We start from the raw sequence: 20501 nt of genomic DNA on the forward strand, positions 1-20501 counted from the left end.
AAGAATGAAAACCAGCTCTAGAATGACCTCTGGGGCCTGTCATGCCTGTGGCTTCATAGATTGAAAAAAAAGGTGTTAATATATTCCTGGGTGGGAAGCAAAAGGGAATTGAATTGAAGGTTATGGCAATAGGGCCAGATTTACTTAAAAGTGAATTCCTCCACTCCATGTCCACACAGGATTTAGTTGTATGACGCCTCTCATTTGAAACTACTGAAGTCAATAGCAATTCTAGCTATATCATATGCATGTCAGTTTAAGACTACTGAAAATACATGAGGTGCACAATGATTAATATGTCAGTGTGTTTTTATAGTCTGCATGTAATATTCCCTCCTTTCATACAATATGAAGTCTGTGTCATATCTGCTACATCTTGGCTCACACCACCACTGGTTTAACAGAATATCTGTGACCTAATTCCTCTAATGACCTTAAAAAACAGTCAAGGGTTTTTCCCAAAGTTAGTTTTACAATGTTGGTTTTGGATAGTTGTTTTGTTGCTACTGTAGCAAGTTTCTTAATTATCAAGCAATGTGCTAATTTATATTAGGCTCTATTTGTCTCTGGGAATAAGATTCTTAATACATAATTAGCTAAATCAACACATTATTTAGCTGTGATTTTCAGAGCCATCTTAAATTTTTAAATATGCCTTCAGTGGGATGGTGTTGGCTTTTTATTTTTCTCTGCCAATGTTGACTCTGTTGACTCCCTGCCTCCAGTTACTACCAGCCTGAACCCCCTTTATCTCAGTGGATCTGAGGGCTCAGTAAACCTCATATCCACCTGTGGCCCTGGGTTTGTCCCCACCCAGACACCAGAGCAGATGATCACTGCAGCTCTTTCTGGCTAAGCTTGAAGCTGTATTTCTTCTTGTTTCACTCTGATTCCTGCTTCTGACTTTGCTTTGCTCCAGCACCAGGTCCAGCATGAGCTCCTTGTCTTCTCTGCCTCTCATGTCTGACCATGCTCTTGACTTGTCCTCTGATCTGGTGTACTATCTGTTCCTCTTGTCCAACTCCCAGCCATGATTCTTGCCCACACCTCTACTCAATGCAGATTTTGCATTGACTTTGTTTGTCCCACTCTAGCACACTGTCCCTAGTCTCAAGCATGAGCCCAACCTTGCTCTGAGGGCTGGGACGACCTAGCAGAAAACAAAACATCCCCAGCAGGCAGGGGAACTCAGCCCATGTGCATGGTTTTCCAGCAGACCCTGGCAGCCCCAGGTTGCAATCCCTCCAGCCCTGAGCTCTCTCTCCCTGGAGATGATGATGATGATGCAGGTGTTTGATGCTGCAGTGGAGCTTTGGAGTCTTCCCAGACCTTAGTGTCACCACGCCCTGGCACCTGCCTTCAAGAAGGACATCTGTGCTGTGCAGTGAGATGTTGCCTGCTCCCACTTCCATCTCCCAGACAGTCCACTAAGACGAACACTGGATTAACTAATGGGATCCTGGGTCAGCTGCTAAGGCTAGGCGACCTCTTTAGAGAGAGGGGGCATTTATATCCAGACAGAACATGTGGTGCTATTTGTAGCAGTTTTAGCATGCTGGTATTATTTTGTCAGTGAGGAAAGACGAGAAAGGACTCATCATCACAGCTATGCTGGCCCTGTGGAAAGTACCAATATTGCATCTGCTGTTCCATCTTTAAGCTGATTAATTCTGTACATAAAGGCTTGTGGAAAGCAGAGATCCACATCAGATCTATCTACAAAAATCAAGATATTTAGCAATCCTTCTATCTTCAATTAACCTTTAGGTTCTGTCAGCCTTAGGAACCATTTGACAGCTGTAATGCTATTCTCTGAAGGTAAAGAAGACAATTGTGTGGGCTGAATGACTTATTCCATAAAGTCTCCTTGTCAGGAGGCAATTAGTTAGATGTCTAACTCTTATATATCTTATTCCGACTGGGACTGATGCAAGCCAAGTGCCTAGGTAGCTTATTATGCCAATTGTTTCGACAGGTTTGGGGAAAATAATTAAAAATATATCATTTTTTTTTCTTTTTTTTTAAGAAAATCAACCAAATCCATACCCGTTAATGAAAGCATTTCATTTTCAAGTCAGAAAAAAAAGACAGATTTCCAAAAGAGAAAAATACCTCCAAAAGCATTGTTGAGAATTGCAACAGGCTGCTCAGGGGACTGGTGGAGTCAGCACCCCTGGAGGTATTTATAAGATCTGTAGATATGGTACTTAGAGTCAGGCCTAGTGATGGACTTGGCAGTGTTAGGTTATCAGTTGTACTTGATGAGTTTAAAGGCTCTTTCCAAACTAAATGATTCTATGATTCTGTATTGTAAAATGTGTTTTTGTGAGATACTCATTTTTGTAAGGTAGCTGTAATGCCCTTTCCCCCTCGCAAGTATTATTCTTGCTGTGCTAATATCTGAAATACAAGAAGTCCTAAACCGAGTACATGCTGATTTGACAAGGGAGAGGGATATGCTAATTCAAAGTAAATATATGTAATTAAATTTATGCAGGCCTTTGCACTGCCAAGGAAATAAAGGAAAAAGTTCTCATATTGGAGCAGTGCTGGAATGAGTTTTGTAAAAAGCTGGCTCTCTAACTTTTATCACTTTGGAGCAGTAAAACTCAAAACAAAATTCAGAATTTGCAAAAGTGAAACACACCCACAGGAATACAGATGTATAACCTGGTAAAGCTGATGAGCTCACATCTACAAGACCTTCCTTTGCCTGCCGCAAAAGCTGCGCATGGATGCTCACTTTGTGCATGCTGCATTTTTTCTGGTATCCTTCATGTTTCTAAATGTTCCCTGGTCTCTTCATTTTTGCTTTCCAGTTGTACTCAAATTCTGGGCCAAGTAGGGCAGGAGAACCAGAGCGGGATCCTCCACAGCCATCCCAGGCATCTCCATGCATCCATGTTCCCACCTCCCACACCCTGGCTGCCGGCCTGGAAATCACACCTACGTGGAAAGTAGATTGAGAAGGACAGAAGATTGGGCTGAGGTCCAGGATACCCATTTGTGGAGCCACTGCCATGTTAACCTCCCTCAGAAGTCAGGAGTTTCCTTCCTCTTCCTTTACCCAAAATAATTCATGAGGCTTTTAAAGTGTACCCTGTGTGGCTAAACAGGGAAGTCCATACAGCACACCTGAAAGAAAATAGGATATCTGAAGAGGTGCTAACAGTTTTATTGGGTCTTAATGACTTGCAGGAGGAGGAGGTGAATGGAATTTTAAAGGATGCTAGAGACAGAGATTAATTTTTTCAAAGTGTAACAGCATTCTCCTCCCAGGCACAGCATGATGGTGTGGAGCTCTATGGCTGGTCTACACACAAAAATCCTCCAGTGGGGCAGTGCAGCAGAAACTTGGGCAGCACTTTGGTATGATCCTACTGTCCCACTTGCACCAGCATGTGCAATGACACCCCATGCCTAACCAGCTACCTGCTGCCTTGGCACATGCGAAGCACCCCATGTAGAGGTAGTGTGGGTTCCTCCTAATTGCCTGCAGACTGACTGCCTTCTGGGAATTCTTGTTTTACAAGTTTTAAAAAAACAAACTCTCCACCAACCAGCTCTCTGGAGAGTCTGGCATGCTGTCAGTCCTGGAATGTCTGCAGGCTTTTACTCCTGCCTGAGAGTATGTATGTGTGTGGATTATTCTTCTCTATTTCAAAATTACAAGCATGCACATGTCTCACATTTGACGTGTAAGTTTGTCACAGTTACATCAGATGTCTTCCTCCCATGTAGATGCATAGGCACATATCGATTCAACTCCTCAGTCTGCGTAAAACGAGCATTATAGTATTATACATGATATACAAACACATGGATACATACACAGTGAACAATTTATTCCTTTGCATTTTTCAGAAATAACCCATATTTTTCTAGGGAGACACCTGACCTGAATATGACATAATTCTCAACAGATCCTTGGTACAGCAGACCCGACAGATATTGTTATCTTGAGGCTTATTAATGAAAGCCTTGAGCAGCAAAAATGCTGTTGCCCTAGCAAATAAACCATGTTTGTATAGCGTATGCCTGCTTATGCCAGGGCCCTTCGTCAGACGCAGATGCAGCTGTTGGTGCTTCATTTCACAACGTGAAAAATGTCTGTACCTTCCGCATTATCAAACTGAACGCTGGCCTTCCAGCTGCTAGAGAGAATATTAGACTGTGAAGGAAACTCAGAGATTTCTGAGGGCAGAGCAGATGAAGGCAAATAGTTTCAAGGACAGACAATACACAGGGTGCTTTTTTTCCCCTTCTAGTTAAGGTTGCCCCTGTAAACTTGCTTGTTAAAAAGGTGATTTCTTCTAGTACACGGTTAATGGTCCTCTGCTTGCTGTGCTCTTGCACTGCCTGGTGATTTATGAGCCATTTCAATGTCACACAATGAAATTTTGACATGTGACATGGAATGTATGGAACTGCTCTCAGCTGCCTTTGGGGCTAATTTTAAGCCAATCAGTCAGGAATTTAGTTGTTGCTGAGAGCTTTGAGTGGGTGCATCCTTTTCCTTGGCATTCACTTTTATGCTGTGTGATCTTTTTAGGGTCATTAGCTGCTTGGGATGCACACAACTTCTGTTTATTATTTTTGGTAGCAACTGATACTTTCAAAGACGGTAAGAGCCAGATCATTAGCTTTGAAGCAGTAGTATGACTGACTGACATGCAAATCAGCCCTTAACACGGTTCAGCTGCCTCTCTGAGGATTTCTCCAGCATCAGGAAGGCCCCAGGGGACACTGAGATACTGCATCTACCTGTGCATCACCTCATGGGCTGGGGGCTGGCATTTTGGCTTTCACTCTGAGGTGGCAGTGGCTCAGCACCGCTGGAGCAGCCCCTGGGGCTGGTGACATAATTTATGGCAACCACCAGGTTCCCTCATTTACAGCTAAGATGTGGCCAGCACAACTCTGCAGCAGTGTGGGGTGCGGCACAGGCAGGCAAACTGTGTTCCACCTCGCCTCCCGTCACTCACCATCTGCATCCCTGAAGGCTGTTATGCTGCCCACAGGGTCAGGAGAAGGTGCAGCCAGTACAAAATTTCAGATTTAGCCTAATAAGCTGTGACAAAGGAGAGAATGGGACAGCTCTACCTCATCCACCAAGCCACCTCCATGCTCCTTCAGGAGGACAGCTCATTCTACTAGTGCTTTTTGAAGCCTGGTGGGCTTCTTGAGTACAGCTGGTGACACCCACAGAGTCTACATGTTACTTACGTCTGTGATTTTCAAATTTGGGTGCACTGATCATGAGGAATTTACACAACTGACCTGAATTTCCAAACTAGAGAAAATTAACATTAGTATCTGCAGCAGTGGCAGCTTATGAACTTGAGATTATTTGTTTACCCACTGAGATACAGAATTCTCTCTTCTCTCACTGGTTGCAGGTATTTCTGAGTACCTGGAATTTACTTAGCACAGATAAATTATTTGCAGTGTTTGCATCAGGCCTGAAGTGCCAACAAATTGCTCTCACCTAAACACTTCTGCCTCTCTCAATGTACAATCCAGATTTGGGGACAGATGTGCCACTTTACTGTGTAAACCCAGGCCATCCTTCCTCGTAGTCTGAACTGTCCATGACCTTAATACATGTAAAATTTTCTCATTACATTTCCTAAACCAAATATTTTATGATTAGTGATATTGTTACAGAGTAGCATGAGAGTGCAACTTTTCGATAGTGACCACAGTAAAAACAGGGAACTCAAAGAGAAAAAGTATATTCTCCTGCACTCCTGATACAGATGAACCCTCACTTGAAGACTTTCATCAGTCACCCAGATGAAAGATGCCTTAGAAAGTGTGCAGATAAAGATTTTACATGAGAATATCAGCATAGCATAGATGACGGGTGAAATTTCCTCTCTGATAGTGAAGCCCCATGTTCACAAGGGTTTTCTTGAGATAATATTCTTAAGATAATTAGAGGTTTGCTTTTCTTTTAACTTTAAAGGGCTTTATAAGCCAAGGGAGGGCTCAGGAGGCCTGGAAACATTCATATACATTCATTTAATGATTTATAATCAGGCATATCTGTTCCATATGAGAAGCTAGCAATTCCGTGAGTAAAACAAAATGAGTTGTGAACAACCCAGCTCTTCACCAGTGACTGGGTGCGATGCTTATTTTGTAAAACATTTTGAACCCTACCTCAGGGAGAAGGTGTGTACGCAGTTCTCTGCTTTAGTGATTTCTCCTAACTCTGGTTATTTAAAACCTGTTCTCCACCCCAGGACCTTCTGAGAAAAGGCTCCCATATGTCTGATACTCTCTCCCTGTTTTCATGGAGGGGGATTCTCTGGTGGAATTCATGGGCTTCCCAGGGCATCAGATACAAGATGCTCCCGGAGGGGATTTTGTAAAGAAGCAGCCTCAAAGAGGACTTCTTGTGTCATTGCAGGATCCACGTAGCCTCTGTCTTGGAGATCTCAGGCCACGCTAATGCTGAGTCATTTAAACAACATTTCCATCTTCATTCAGTTGTTGTTTGGGGGCTGTTGCTGAGGGTACTCAACAAGGGAAGTGAGGTGAATGAATTAAGCTTCATTAATAGCAGATGATCCCCATTATCTGTGGAAAATAATAAGACTGAATTGCCTAGCTGATGCAGTAGGTACTGTTTAAATCACTCCTATAAGAAGCAGGGCTTAAAAAAGTGCAAGCAGTGCGAGTTATTCTACATTTTAACAGTGTGTGTTTTTGTGTGTAATTGGAAACTGCAGGGCAGAATGCACAGTGGAAACTCCTATTCTGCAGGGTGAGCAGTAATGAAACAAAATCATTTACTTCAGTGTTCAAGATACAAAAATTGCCAGAACAAGATTTCTCAGTCTCCCAGAAATAGTAAGAAATTAAGAAGTGGGGGAGGGAAACTATCTAACTTCAAAAGAAAAAGAAACAAATGGAGAAATAGCCTCATGCTGTGGCAGAACCTGGTTTTGCATTGAGCAAGAAGCAAATTTCCTTTTGGCTTTTATGGGACCCAAACCTCACTTCTCATCAGAGCTTCATGTGCTAACCCATAACCACGTGTCTTCTACCCACATAGCTGTAGCTCATGCTTGGATTAATATTCTTCTTGGGAGCAGCCAGGGTCTGGATTTCTCTTATCGAAGTGGGAGATAGCATGTGTAGCCTAACTTAAGTCCTACCATTACATGAGAAGGCTCCAAGTCCACATGAAGGAGTACAACAGGCTTGGACCTTCACAGAGGCCTGTGTCTCGGTCACTATCTTGCCTTCATAAAGAGTATAGATGGTGGCCCTGGGAGTCTAGACTTTGAAACCATGTTAGATTTATGTTTAACAGGCAGTAAACTAATAATTGTATAATGAGCACAAGGTGCTAGGAAAAGCTGAGAGAAAGATGCAGCTCTCTCTGAGAGAGCCAGCCTGTATGACAAAGGTGATGTGTGTCAATGACTCACCTGTCGGTTCTGGGAGAATGAACCTACCCTCCCGATAAGGATTGTCAGGTAAATGGCAGATACTTCACCCATGCATTATTTATGAAGATGGATGCACAGAAAGTGCTGCAATGCTGGGAAGCAAGTGTAAGGTACCATATGTGAATAGCTCAAAGAGAGAGACTTTGGAAAAGTAAAGTAAGAGAAACTAAAGGCTAAAATTTATACAATAAAGTTGTGGCAGAGAAGGTTTTCTAATTTTCTGCAATAATAAAAGAGACCATTTTCATCATAGCTTTTTACATTTATTAAAGAGATGAATAAAAGAAGTGACCAACTAGCATGTCAATAAAGACTGATAAAATAAATTATTAAGGAGAACATTTACAAATGTATTTTTCCATATATTTAATTGAATAACTACTGACATAGCAACCAAACTTCATGACAAAACACAGACATAATATGATGTGTTTATGTTCTCTCTCAGTAAGGAGAGAAGTGCTACTATCCTAAGGCCAGCTGTGGTTTCCTGACAACTACATTGTTATTTTCATTACATGATGTGATACCTGGATGCTACTATCTTTTTCCTCTGGAGAATTATCCTGATAAAATAGAGTTCTTTTGCCTCTTTACTATCAACAGGTTTGAATTTTTACAGAGTATGTTTTCCAAATTCCCGTTCCTACAAATTGGGTCAGAAAAATGTAAACAAATAATATTGCAGCAGCTACAAATACAGAAACATTTGTGTATTTCTCACCACTTCTTAAGTAATGCAAGTATTTTTTTCATTGCTTATGACTAATTGTTGTTGTGTCAAAAGCAATAGACAGGAAAATTGGTGTTTCTTCCAAACATATCATTATAGTCACTAAAGTAATAGGAAATACATCAGATATTTTTAGTTGATCATTTTTTGTCAGGGAAAATAACAACCTTTTTGAATAAACTGCAAATCATTATTGCTTCCACTGGGATTCACAGTGAATACACTAATTATGGTGAATTCAGTTTGTACTGACGAAGTTACACCGAAGTAATATCATGGAAGCTCCATTATGAATTGCAATGGGCTGGGTTGTCCCCAGGCCAGAAAATGGTCTTTTGGCTATGTTAGGCTCTCTGTGCCCCAATGAGGTGTCAGAGGGAGAACAAGCTGAGCTGGTGGGGTGTGAATCCTATCCCACAGCAATCCCCTGTGATTGCCCTCCTGGCTTCTGTGCCTTTGGGCCCCATGGCAGAAGGAAGGGCACCCCAGGGCTGGCAGAGAGGGCGAGGGCAGCTCCTGCCCTGCTACAGGACTTTGGGGCATCTTTGGGAGCAGCACTGCACATACAAGAGTGCTCAGGGGCTGCCTTTCCAAGATAACTTCATGTATACACACATCCTCAGGAAGTTAATCTGCATTAACTAGAGAAAAGTGTGTGAAATACCTCATTAAACCACAGAAGACTGCAGTACAGAGATGTTCACTAGACTTTCACTGAACCAGATCAAGGCTATTTCACTTCCACCGAGGAGAGTCTCAATGCAGTCCAAGAAATGTGGAACTCAAACATGGTTCTTGATTGCTCTTACATGTTCCTCAGACCCAATGTCAGCTTCAGGTTTTCCTGCCCTGACATGTCCTGCTGACATGCTACCACCACTGTTGTGGGGCTGAGCAATGAGTCCTACCAGGAAACTGCCCTAGGTGGAAAACAAAGTCTTCTCCCTTTTCATGGAGGCTTGCCTTTATTTTGGATCAACTAACTGGTATAATTTTACCCTGTGGACCTAAAAGAGGCTGGAGATGCACAGCTGAGAATGTGACTGGGAGGAGGAGTGGGCGGCTGAGGTCTCATGGAAGATATTACCACAGATGTAAAACTCTGTGGCACTTGGCCATAACTAGACCTTAGCATCTTCTCCCTCAGAGTGGCTTTCTGATGATCTGTGCTTTGAAGATGCCAAAATGCTCAGGTACTGTCCTAGTGTGGACACCAGGCCTAATTTATGCAGTGAGAAACATCCACAGAAGCAACAGTCTGATGCCTTCTCACAAATATGGCTTGCAGAACCACAAAAAAAAAAGAAAGAGAACCCAAAGAGAACCTTTTTTTTCCCTTTTTTTTTTTTTTTTTTTTAAAGAGGAAAGAAGAAGAAGGGAAGGGAAGGGAAGGGAAGGGAAGGGAAGGGAAGGGAAGGGAAGGGAAGGGAAGGGAAGGGAAGGGAAGGGAAGGGAAGGGAAGGGAAGGGAAGGGAAGGGAAGGGAAGGGAAGGGAAGGGAAGGGAAAAGTCCCTTCCTAACACCACCTTCCTCTTTCTCTGGATGTTAAGAAGATCATCTGCACAAACACACCTGGCTTGCCAGGAACAGAGTTACCACTGCAACAATCTCCCTACTTGACTCCTCCTCACCATTATTTTTTGATTTGTGCCGAAATCTGTTCGTTTTGTGCAGTGTTCCATAGAGGCAGTTCTGCTCCTCACAACATCCTGAGGTGGCTACTGGTGAGAATAAGTAATGTTGCCAGTCAAAAACAGCTGAATGTTCAAAACTAGGAATATTTAATAATATATAAAATTTCCAAAGACACTCTTAGGAGAAACAACTTTTTCTGTCATTCTCCATAAAGGAAAATATTTTTTTAGCTTTTTATAGACTCTTTTTACATTCTAAACTAGTAACTACTTGTCTGATGTAGAGCAATAACATTTTTTGAAGCAGAAAGCATTAAAAATATAAATCAATTGGGCTTATTATTTATTTAAAATAGATATCTTGGCATTCACTGAAAACAATCTCTCAGATGTTTATTTAATTCATATCACAGCTTTATACTTTATTCCTCTCAAAGCTTAATGGGCTGAGATGAGGTTAATAAGTACTGTTAAACTCTGTCCATTAACTAAAATGCAAGTCTGGAACAAAAAAGCTATAACATATGTTAAAAATCCTGGAATATGTGGAATGACTTCTCTATTTAAAAAAAAAAAAAAAAAAAAAAAATTCAACTGAGTTGTAAAAAAAGAGGAAAATGTGTCCAAAGTCAAATTATCTAAAAGTCGACATGTCTGTTTATGTCATTCCACAGATGCAAACCACTAGCATTAATATATTAGCCTGTTCCTCAAATGTGTCATGGATCAAAACTCAGTGTTGTTTTCCTGAAGGCATTGCATTTCTAAATGAAATGGTCATAATCAAATTATTTATGTTCGCTTACTTTTTTTTTAGTGCAAAGATTTGCCTCACAGAATTATTCCCATTGCAAGGCAGGAGAATGATCAGAAAATGAGGATGGATTTCACTACAGTAGCCAGAATTAAACTAAGCTACTGATTCAGCTTAACTTAGCAGAAAAAGAAAGAACTAATTTTTTAAATAATGAAATGTATTGCAAATTGATTAATGCTTACTTCCCTGAAGCCCTCTTTCTTTTTTCTCAGTTCAGTATTCAGAAGCTCAGGACTGGATTTTTCCCTTCTCATCAAAGGCAACATTGCAAGTCCATATTAAAGATTTCCTTCTATGATCACCAAACAGTTGTATTTTGCAAAGCTATCTCATCTGCAGAATTAGTCATGGTATCTCTATGGCCACTGGAGGCTGCAGGACCTTTCCCATCACTGGACCCAGCATAAAACCCCTTAAATTGTTCAGTCAGTGTTGAGCCCTGAGGGCCCTGTTGACTCACCTCTGTGAACACCTAGCACTATTTTTGTTTTGTTTTATTCTGTTTTTACACAAATCTGCCTGTGTTTTCATCTTTCATAGGATCAGATAGGGCAGCTGTGTTCCCAGAAAATTAAGCCTGCCTGCATTAGCCAGCACTCAGATCGAGGAGACATTGAAAAAGGATCCGCAACAACCTATGAAGGGCAGGTATCAGCTCAGACACCTTTATATATGTGAATAATCTCAAGTTCGACACTTTTTTGATGTTCCAGATTCTGGCCACTAATGGGGAAGAATGTCCGCGCAATGCTCGGAGATGTTCCACGGCTTTCAGGAGTGAAATCTAAGAAGCCTTACGCTCTTAAATCACAACGTGGCTTCTGAAGATGCCGCAGTCACACTGGGAAATGGTAATACAAAATTAGTAGAAAATATAGCTCTAGCCTACAGAGCTTTGCAGCTGTACACCACCAGTTCTTGCTGTTTGCTGAACCTGCCATTCAGATATGGGTCTGTGCCATTCCAGTGGGGACCAGGCTTTCAGTCTTCTGTCCACAGGTACGTGTTGGTTAAACGGCAACTAAGAAATGCAAATCTATTGCCTGTAAGCTGAAATCCACTATGTAAGGATAGGCACCTCAGCTGGAGGTCGTCAGCATGTACTTTGCTAGTTACAATCAATTGCCTTTGTAGCTTCAGAGAGGCATTGCATTGGAGAACATGTAGATTAAATCTTGGCACTACTGAAGTCAATGAGGGCTTTGACTGTGATTTTCTAGGTCTTTATCCACAATACTGCTTCATTTGTTTGAGGTCAGCTGAGATGGTCTGGCAGTTTTATGCTTACATGGTAACACGAGGAGAATGACAAGGCTGAATGTCTTAATGATAGTTAAATCAAGAGCACTTTCAAGGCTGAGTAAAAGAGACTATTTAGAGATACAAGTGGATGGATTAATTTCTTGAAAGAGGTTGAATTATTACAGTATCAGAATAAGCATATTTTGAAATAGTTTTTCAGAAAATGTCTGTTCTGGGACCAAAGGAACATTTATACATTGTTCTTAAGCTTTTATATCTTTTGTATTATAAACCTGCTCTCTGCATTAATTTTCTTGCAATCACATTTAGTGACTTCTCTTTTTTGTATCATGCATAACAAACCTCTCAATATTCTTCATGCTTTTGCTGGACATAAAGACACAGTTTAAAGCCTTTTTGCTGTCTGTGGCTGAAGATATTTTTTTTTAGCTCCACTCACTTGGTGACTGGTGTCCTATTGTACAGCGGGGTTGTGAGCTATGATTTATCATCCCAGCCCTTTGCACAGTAAAGGGAAATAACTGAGTTTCCTGACACTGATGAGGGACTGCAGAGATACGTACAGGTGCATGGTCACCTTTAATATGTACCAACTCCATTAGAGAGAGAAGACATTCATGTTGCTAGATCTGCGAAAGCTATAGAAAGGGCAGCTGGCACAGCGAGTGTCAGACTGGAAATCCCAAATCCTCAGTCTTTGCTTTAAGGACTAGATCACAATCTGCCCCATAGTGATGAGGCTCTGTTTCTCTGCGTAGATGTAGCAATTCGAAATACATAAAATGGCTAAAGACCATCTTCTTGTCAAGTTAAATGCAGCCAAATGGAGACTCACTTCAGCGTGGGGACTCTGCGTCTGTGCCATCGGAGGATCCTGCCTTCACTGCATTGCACATTTAGCTGAAATACAGCTCCTGAATCGATTTAGCTGAGTGCTATATGTAAGAAGACACGTGATTTTGGCTTTGCTAGCCAGCTGCAAGAACAGTGCCACCAATCATAGGAAATGAACTGTCTCGCTCAGCTTAAAGATGCCATTGTATTTTCTCTCCATGGCTGCTGAGAGCAGAGAGAAAACAGGAAGGCTTGAGGCCTGGAAAAAATGCAGAAGCAGCAAGAAGAATACTTCTTGCTCCTGGAGGTAAATGAGAATTGTAAATTACACCTTTTCAGTTTATTAAGTACTAATTAACGGCTGCAAGCCTGGCATTCTTCTACCAGACGTGTGGTGCCCGGGAAGCAGCCACCCGTGCGTTCGGAGGTTGATTGCTATCCTGTGATTATACAGAATCCAAGCGTGGCTTTTTCTTTTTTGAGTATTGATGTCATTTGAATAATAGATCATCAGCATGCCTGGCTGCGGTGATCCATTATTCACAAGTGGTTATCGTCCAAGAAAGATATGTGACTGCTTCAGAGAGCTTATGTGACGCCCAGGCAGCGTGCTTGTGTGCTGGGAGCCTTGTGAAGGTCTGACTGACCTCCAGAGATGGAATTAAGGGTCTCTGACTATCCCCCAGAAGCAGTGGGAATCTGCTGATCCCTGGTATGCTTAGGCAGGATATTCCTGACTCCAAATGGAGTGAGCCATGGCCACTGGATATACTATAAATCTTGTTGCAGCTCCAGGTGAAAAATACATGTTCCATGAAACCCATCTCTGTGAGGAAGGTTTCTTCTGCAGAAGATTTATTCTGCTTTTCTTCTGCAGAGAAGAAGCCACAGCACAACTGCAGCCTGGCTGCCACCAAGTCTCTGACTGCTATCAAAGCAATGAGGGGTGTCAAGGAAGGGACCGTAAGAGGACAGCAAGGTCGCTCCACAGGTGATTACAGAGAGTATCCTCCAAGCAGGGAAGTATGCGTGAAGGACCTGGTTTGAAAACTGGTGACAGAGGATAACATCATGGGCCAAGATGAAGCAGAAGGTCCCCTCCTGATACCTAATGACAGAGAAAAGTTTGTCAGGGATGGGGGACAGTAAAGATAAGGAGAATAACACCGAGGAGGAGTGCCAGCAAGGACGAGCACCCTGAATGCCACTGAAGAAACTGTCAAGGACAGTGCTCTCTGCAGTCCTCCTCTGGACGGGTATCAGACTGGGTTTGCCAAGGTCAAAGAGAAGCACACTGTGGAGCCTGAGATTTGAGATAATGAGAACCCAAACAGGAGTTTGATCTGAGAGTCCAGCTTAGCCATCTGGAGCCAATTTAATCTTGCCCTAAAATGTTTCCCTCCCCACACTACTCCAGACAGAAGAAAACAATAGTAACGTGGACAAAGACTTTTTAGTGGCAGTGGAGCAAATCTGAGATCAAAGGTGGTGATTTGGGTCACACGAAATATGATCTGCAAGCTTCAGATGCAGACACTGAATTACATTTGGCTGTTCTCACTGTGCCTTGCTTTGTGCATTTGTTTTGTGTTGCTCTACAATGGCAGCTCAGCTTTAGCAAAATTTTACCAATACCCTATGGATGTTTACAGCAAGTATCTCCCAGACAAAGAAGCATGAGGGAGGTTCCTGCTAAATCCCATACCAGCTAAACCCCAGCTATCTGAGTGTCTTCAGCATAATTCCAAATAATCCACTTGGCTGAAATACAGATAAATAGAAGAAAGGTTAGGTTTACTGATTTTCTTTCAATGTTTTAAATATTTTGCTTTTCCTTCCTTAATTTGCATGTTTAACAAATACTAAAATTATTCCTTCTTTTGTGACTTATGGCAACTATTGCATGAAAGGTTGATTTTTTCAGTTTACTGGCAGAACCACCCAAAAAAATGCAGGATACCCCCCAGTCCCCATTCATTTTTAAGATGTTTCAAACTGGTTTCCCTTTCTAACAAATCTGAAACTATTTGGGGCAAAAAGGTTTGAGGAGAGCTTACATTGGCTAGAAGATTTATGCATGCATAATCACACAAGGAAAACAGTTAGGTTGAAAAGCTTAACAACAGTTAATTTAGAACCATTATTTAGCCGAAGTATAAGGTCGTATGTAGAGATAAAAGGAGATGGAAGTTTTCAGAAAAGGTGTGGAAAATAAGACCGGGAAATGCAAAACCACAGTGTGAACTTCCTTAACAGTTGAATTGCTCACTGACACTGCAGTCCCAAAGGTAGCATCTGCATAGCTCTATATTAGTTTTATAATTAACCAGCTAATAGTGGTGGACATCATCATACAGCAGTTCTTTGGTTTGACTACATCTAAGCTGGCGTGTGTAAAACAGCATCATATGGCATGAATAGGAGAGGATGTAATTTCAGAGAGATCCCTCCCCAGGTGGCATTCCTTAATATTACAAACACTTTGCTTAATTATGCAAATGCTACTGAGAATATTAAAGGAAAAGCTGGAATCTCTAATTGCATGTACTTCCTTGTCTATATTCTGGACACATCCAACCATTCAGCTGTAATGCTTTTAAGACTATTTGCTGTAGCAGTAGCTTTGTGCTAATTGTATTCTGCGCACAGGAATTACCAAGTCTTGCTAATTTTGAAAGACATTACCCCATTTTTGGCAATCAGTTGAACCAAGGTGACTAAATAATTAGTCCATAGATATGTATTCTACTCTAATCAGACATTAATTCTAATAGTTTTTTTAAAAAAGAAATAAAAAGCAAAATGGTAACTTTTGCATAAAAAATATTTTTAATAGCATAATTAGAAAGATTTCCTCTAAAATGTATGGAAACAAAACTTCAAATTTTGACTTGAAAACAGTATAAATGATATAAGCCTGAAAATCAAATACCATTTTTTCATACAATTTCTTTAAAAAAAGATTTCCCACCTGATTTTCCAAAAACCTGAACAAATAAATAATGTCAAGGCAACAAATCCCCAATCCTACATCATTATTGGTAAAAATATACTGGCTAGAATAACAATAAATAGGTATAAATAATGCTATTGTGAAAATTGTATTTGCTTCTCACATCGGAGGGCAGACGGCTTACCTGGCATTCAGATATAAGTAGTGTCAATTCAAGTCTGAATTATTTTGAGGTGTTTAGGTGGAGGGTTTGATCCAAACCCACCTTTCATCATCACATATGCTGGAAATAAAAAAAAAATTGCTTATCTGAATGACAGCAGGGAGAAAGTCATGTAATTTGATCTCTAGCTCCATAATTTTTTAGAGACTTCTCTTGCAATGAAAGTCATTTGCATAGATGGTATTTTTGTCTGATATATCAATATGCCATGGGATACAGAAACAAATTACATAACTTTAAACAGATTTTTGCAACTAGATGATTATAAATTTAACATGTCCAAGTTATTCACCTCTGGGTTAGTGTTTGAATTTCCACTACCACTTCTGCAGCGTGCATCAGGAGTAAAGAAGGAAAGAGTGTCATCAGGGACAGGCCCCAGCAAAGCTGCTGACAGCAGCAAACAAAGGCGGATGGAGAAATTTGTGTTACATTGCAGCGAACCAGCCCTTCAGCAATAAAGGGGATTAATTACTGTGTACACGTACACACTGACTAATGGCAGATAATTTGGAATGAAGATGAATTGTTTCTCTAATATGTCATGTTCGCTGGCCACAGGCTGCCGACTCGGCTGCCACAGTCCTGTGGGAGCCTTGCCAAACAGCCTCTTAGGACCTCTTAGGAAAGACTGAGGGATTATCCCTTCATGTGCCCCTTATGTTGACTTCCACATATCTTAGCTTAAACTATGTCCATAGTGTCCAACCATGTCCATATGTCCAATATACCCAGCTTAGCATCTAGCCAAGACTGTCCCTGAGGCTCTCATACTATGAATCTCCCAATTTCCCTAGGCAGAAAGCTTTTTAATTGGAGGGATCTGGGAAAATTGAAAAGATGGTAAAAAAAAAAAAAAAAAAAAGATAATTTGTAGAGATGTTCAGTATTCATTCTGTAAGGATCACTTTTCTTTAAGGAGACAGGGATTTAGTGAAGCTGTAATTCTGAAACACCTGCCTGCACCCCGGTCTGAGTCTGCTGGGTCATGCGTGCATCAGGAAGGTAATGTTCAGGCTCACATTTGTCATGATTAAAACTAAAAAGGACTCATCTGCAGAGCCTTGGGTTTCCCTGCTGACTCGCATTGGTCTTGCACTTGCAGATTTCTTCCAACTCCAGTGAAACTACTCACTATATGGTGATCTTAGAGGAAAGGAGAATCAAGCCATTTCTCTACCCTATAAAAAGACTCTCATCCTGGAGCCAGCAGCATCTGCTATGGCTTAAATTGTCCTTACAGAACTAGGAGCTGTTTTTTAGAAAAATGAGTAGTCTTCTCAAAGGAATGTTGGAGCCTGAATTCTTGACCAGACACATCACTAATGATAGCTTGTGTTAGAAGGACAATAGCAAGGAGGTTGAAGTCTACATTCCGTGAGCTTAAGCACTTGGAAATTTTTCATTATTTTTTTAAACAAGTTGCTTGGAGTCTGCATGTCTTGGAGGATTTTTTAGATTTACAGAATCGTTCAGGTCTCTGCAGGCAGTTGACTGAAATCCACCCAGGTCTTTATTAATTGATGCTTGCAAGTGACTCTTTGGTCCTGGCAGCATAATTCCCCAGGAGCTTTCAGATGCATCACAAAAATGACAAGAAGTGCATCCTTACTAGTAATCCAGTTTAAAACATTAAGTAGTAAATGGATGTGTATCTTGGATTACCCTGTTCCTTTCGGAGCTGGTTCTTGCAGTTAAGGAATGGCTCGGTGGCAGATTGCTTGAACCCTCAGTTTAGGTGTTGTAGCTGCATTTGTTCTTGCCACCTGTTTGCTGTGAATAAGTACCCCGTTAGTTTTCACAGCACAAGACTTGAAATCCTACTCTTGCACTGAAAATGTAAATACCAAAGAAAAATAATAAGAAGAAGCAAATATGGCAGGAACTTCGAGGGACAGATCCTCCTAAACACTGATGTTATTTTATACATCCTTGGCGAGCCAGTAATTCCTCATTTCACTGGACTATGGAGAGGTATGAAGAATGCACATGATATCCATCGAAAGAGGAATTTCTATCAATGTCATACATTAATCCCTCTGATCTAATAGTACACTTGCAGAATGTAATTAGTAGTTCTATCAGCAGGAGTTTACATTTTTCAATTATTATTACATCAAAGTTGGCTTTACGTGTGCATCTTGTATAATCAACAGAGGCCAGGTTCTTGCATACTTTCAAACAGCAGATGCAGCCTTCCTGTAGAGACAATCCTCCTGACTTTTTTTCATGTGCTCTGAGACTGAAGGTGATACAGAGCACCTAGTTAAGGTGATATAAGCATCTGGCCCTAAGCACTATGTAGTGCAGTTGGTTGCCCAGATTTGATGGAAGAGACTGAAAGCACATAGATGTAATACTGTTGCAAATATTATACCTCCTTGGCCCAAATTATTATGGATCTCCTCACAAGAGCTATGAGAGAAACATGTAAGGATAAGGAGATTAGAACAAGAAATGAGGCATGTAGTAGTGAAGAGATAAATAGTTCTTAGACCTTAATCAGGTGAACAAGAGATTATTTTAATTTTAAGCAAGTACTGGACAGAACATTGATAAGAACCGGTTGTAATTATGACTTCTTGCAAATTAAGACTTGTAAATTGAAGCTTCTAACTGTGCTACATGAGGAGCTGTTTGATCTGTACCCAAATGTACTGCTGCAGTAAGACATGGCCTTTTAATGCAGTGAGTGGTTTGATAGCTTCACAAAATTTAATGTCGCAACAAAAAGTTACTGCTTTTTAGTGTCATGTGTTATTTATGATTATTAATGAATCCCATACATAAGGCTCTCTATACTTACCAGTCCTCATAGATGAACATTATAAACCTTTTCCTTGTAGTGGTAAAGATCTGTTACTTCGACATGTAATTTAATTAGCACTTTAAGTAATGTGAGGTTTTTCCTGTTGAATGAATTTGGATGCTTGTCTTATGGTTAAATACCACACACATGCAGAGCCAAATTCTGCTCTTGGGCTTATAACTTCAAGCTTGCTGGCACTTACTGCATCTTGCTGAAATGAGGCATCCGGTTAAGTGAAGCATGTATTCACCCTGATTTTTTTTCCAGTCGATGGAGAGATTTCAGCGGACTAATCAGTCGACTGGAAGATGCCTACGTTCCTTATTGTTGACAGAGCATGCCCAGCATGCCCACACCCTGAAATAGGTGACATGAATCTGAGCCATTGACCTGGGATGTCCTTATATGCCTTAAGATAGACCTCAGCCCTTAATATCTTGAACTATTCACTTGCAGAATGTTCTTATATTCAATGAATTAACTCATAGAATATTCAATAAAACTGTCGAAAAAATTATCATTTTTCTAGTAAAAAAAAGGCCCAAACCAATAGATCAAAGTTAGGGCTTATTTTTCCTCATGTTGCTCCCCATGCTGGTGGTGTTGGTCAGACCTTTGCATACAAATAGTTCTTTCTTCTTTTTACTTACTTCTTGTAAATCTAAATTAAAAGTTAATACATTTTGTGGACCTTTTAAACTCATGAGGGAGAATGCATACTATTCTATCTCAGAAAGCAATGTCAGAAAAGAGAACTTAATATGAAAAACTTGACTGGGCTCCTTCAAGGCAAGATGTTGGCATCACATCAGAGGTCACTTAATAGTGCATCTAAAAGTAACATTTTGGTGACTGACTTCTGAATGGGTACGAATAAAAAAGCTATCTTAGAAGGAAGAGGCATCAACTCGGCTGATACAGAAGACTGAGCAATGCTTCTCCTAATACAGACTTCCAAAATCCTGCAATATTTGCATTATTGTTGGAGCGGCTCCTGATCATGACATATAGGGTTACTTGCAGCAGCTGGAATCAACTGATATGCGATGGTACACTAACCAGTATTTGAAATGCCATATATGCCAGCCAGTATTGTGAAATAAATTTTACAGCAGGAACTACTGCACTTTTTTCCTGTAGCACTACATTGCTGTTTCAGTCGCTAGCAGCATGGAGGTCATCAGATAATGTCTTTGTACTGGCTGGACTTTGACCCTGGGAACTCCCCACAACAACATAGTACTCAAAGAAGATAAATCGATGTACATGAATAAAAGCATAGAAACTGTTCAATTTATTAATGATGCCAAGAAATACTCAATGATAGTAAAAAGCCTCCATACATAAACTTGGAAAATAGTTCTGTATATAAGTTTTCTCTCATTTTCAAAGGGAGATTTATGAGGACAAATTCACAGGAGCTGTGGTAGTTTCTTCCAATAGGAAAACTCAATCTAAAGCAATCCAGAGATTATAACCCCCACCTGCCTCCAGGCACCTGGCTTCCCACCGCTGTGTTCACTCTGCTCCTGGGCAGGTCCCATGGTCCTTGTGCCAGGGACATCTCCATCACAAGGTCACCATGAAGGGAATGGGGACTTCCATTCCTTCTCTTCAAGGCAAATCTCAGCAAAACAGACAGTGGGCAGACTGCCAGGGCAGCATATTTTACACTCTTCACACGGGGTTTCTTGCTGAGCAAAGCTGGTTGTCAGTACCACAACCTTCACGAGACAAAAAAAGGAAGTATGTGTGTTTAATTCAAACCAAAG

General features: G+C 40.9%; 1 long non-coding RNA gene across 1 annotated transcript in view; it reads left to right on the forward strand.

Moving 5' to 3' along the window:
* The window catches only part of LOC139827055 (uncharacterized), a 51467-nt gene extending 35980 nt beyond the window's left edge, over window positions 1-15487 (forward strand). Inside the window, exons 4-5 of the long non-coding RNA XR_011737240.1 lie at window positions 11361-11646; window positions 13622-15487. This is a non-coding gene — a long non-coding RNA (uncharacterized lncRNA). The remainder of the gene's footprint in view (window positions 1-11360; window positions 11647-13621) is intronic.
* Window positions 15488-20501: the final 5014 nt, after the last annotated feature.

This window comes from Patagioenas fasciata, chromosome 1 (assembly GCF_037038585.1).
Source record: "Patagioenas fasciata isolate bPatFas1 chromosome 1, bPatFas1.hap1, whole genome shotgun sequence".
Taxonomy (NCBI): domain Eukaryota; kingdom Metazoa; phylum Chordata; class Aves; order Columbiformes; family Columbidae; genus Patagioenas; species Patagioenas fasciata.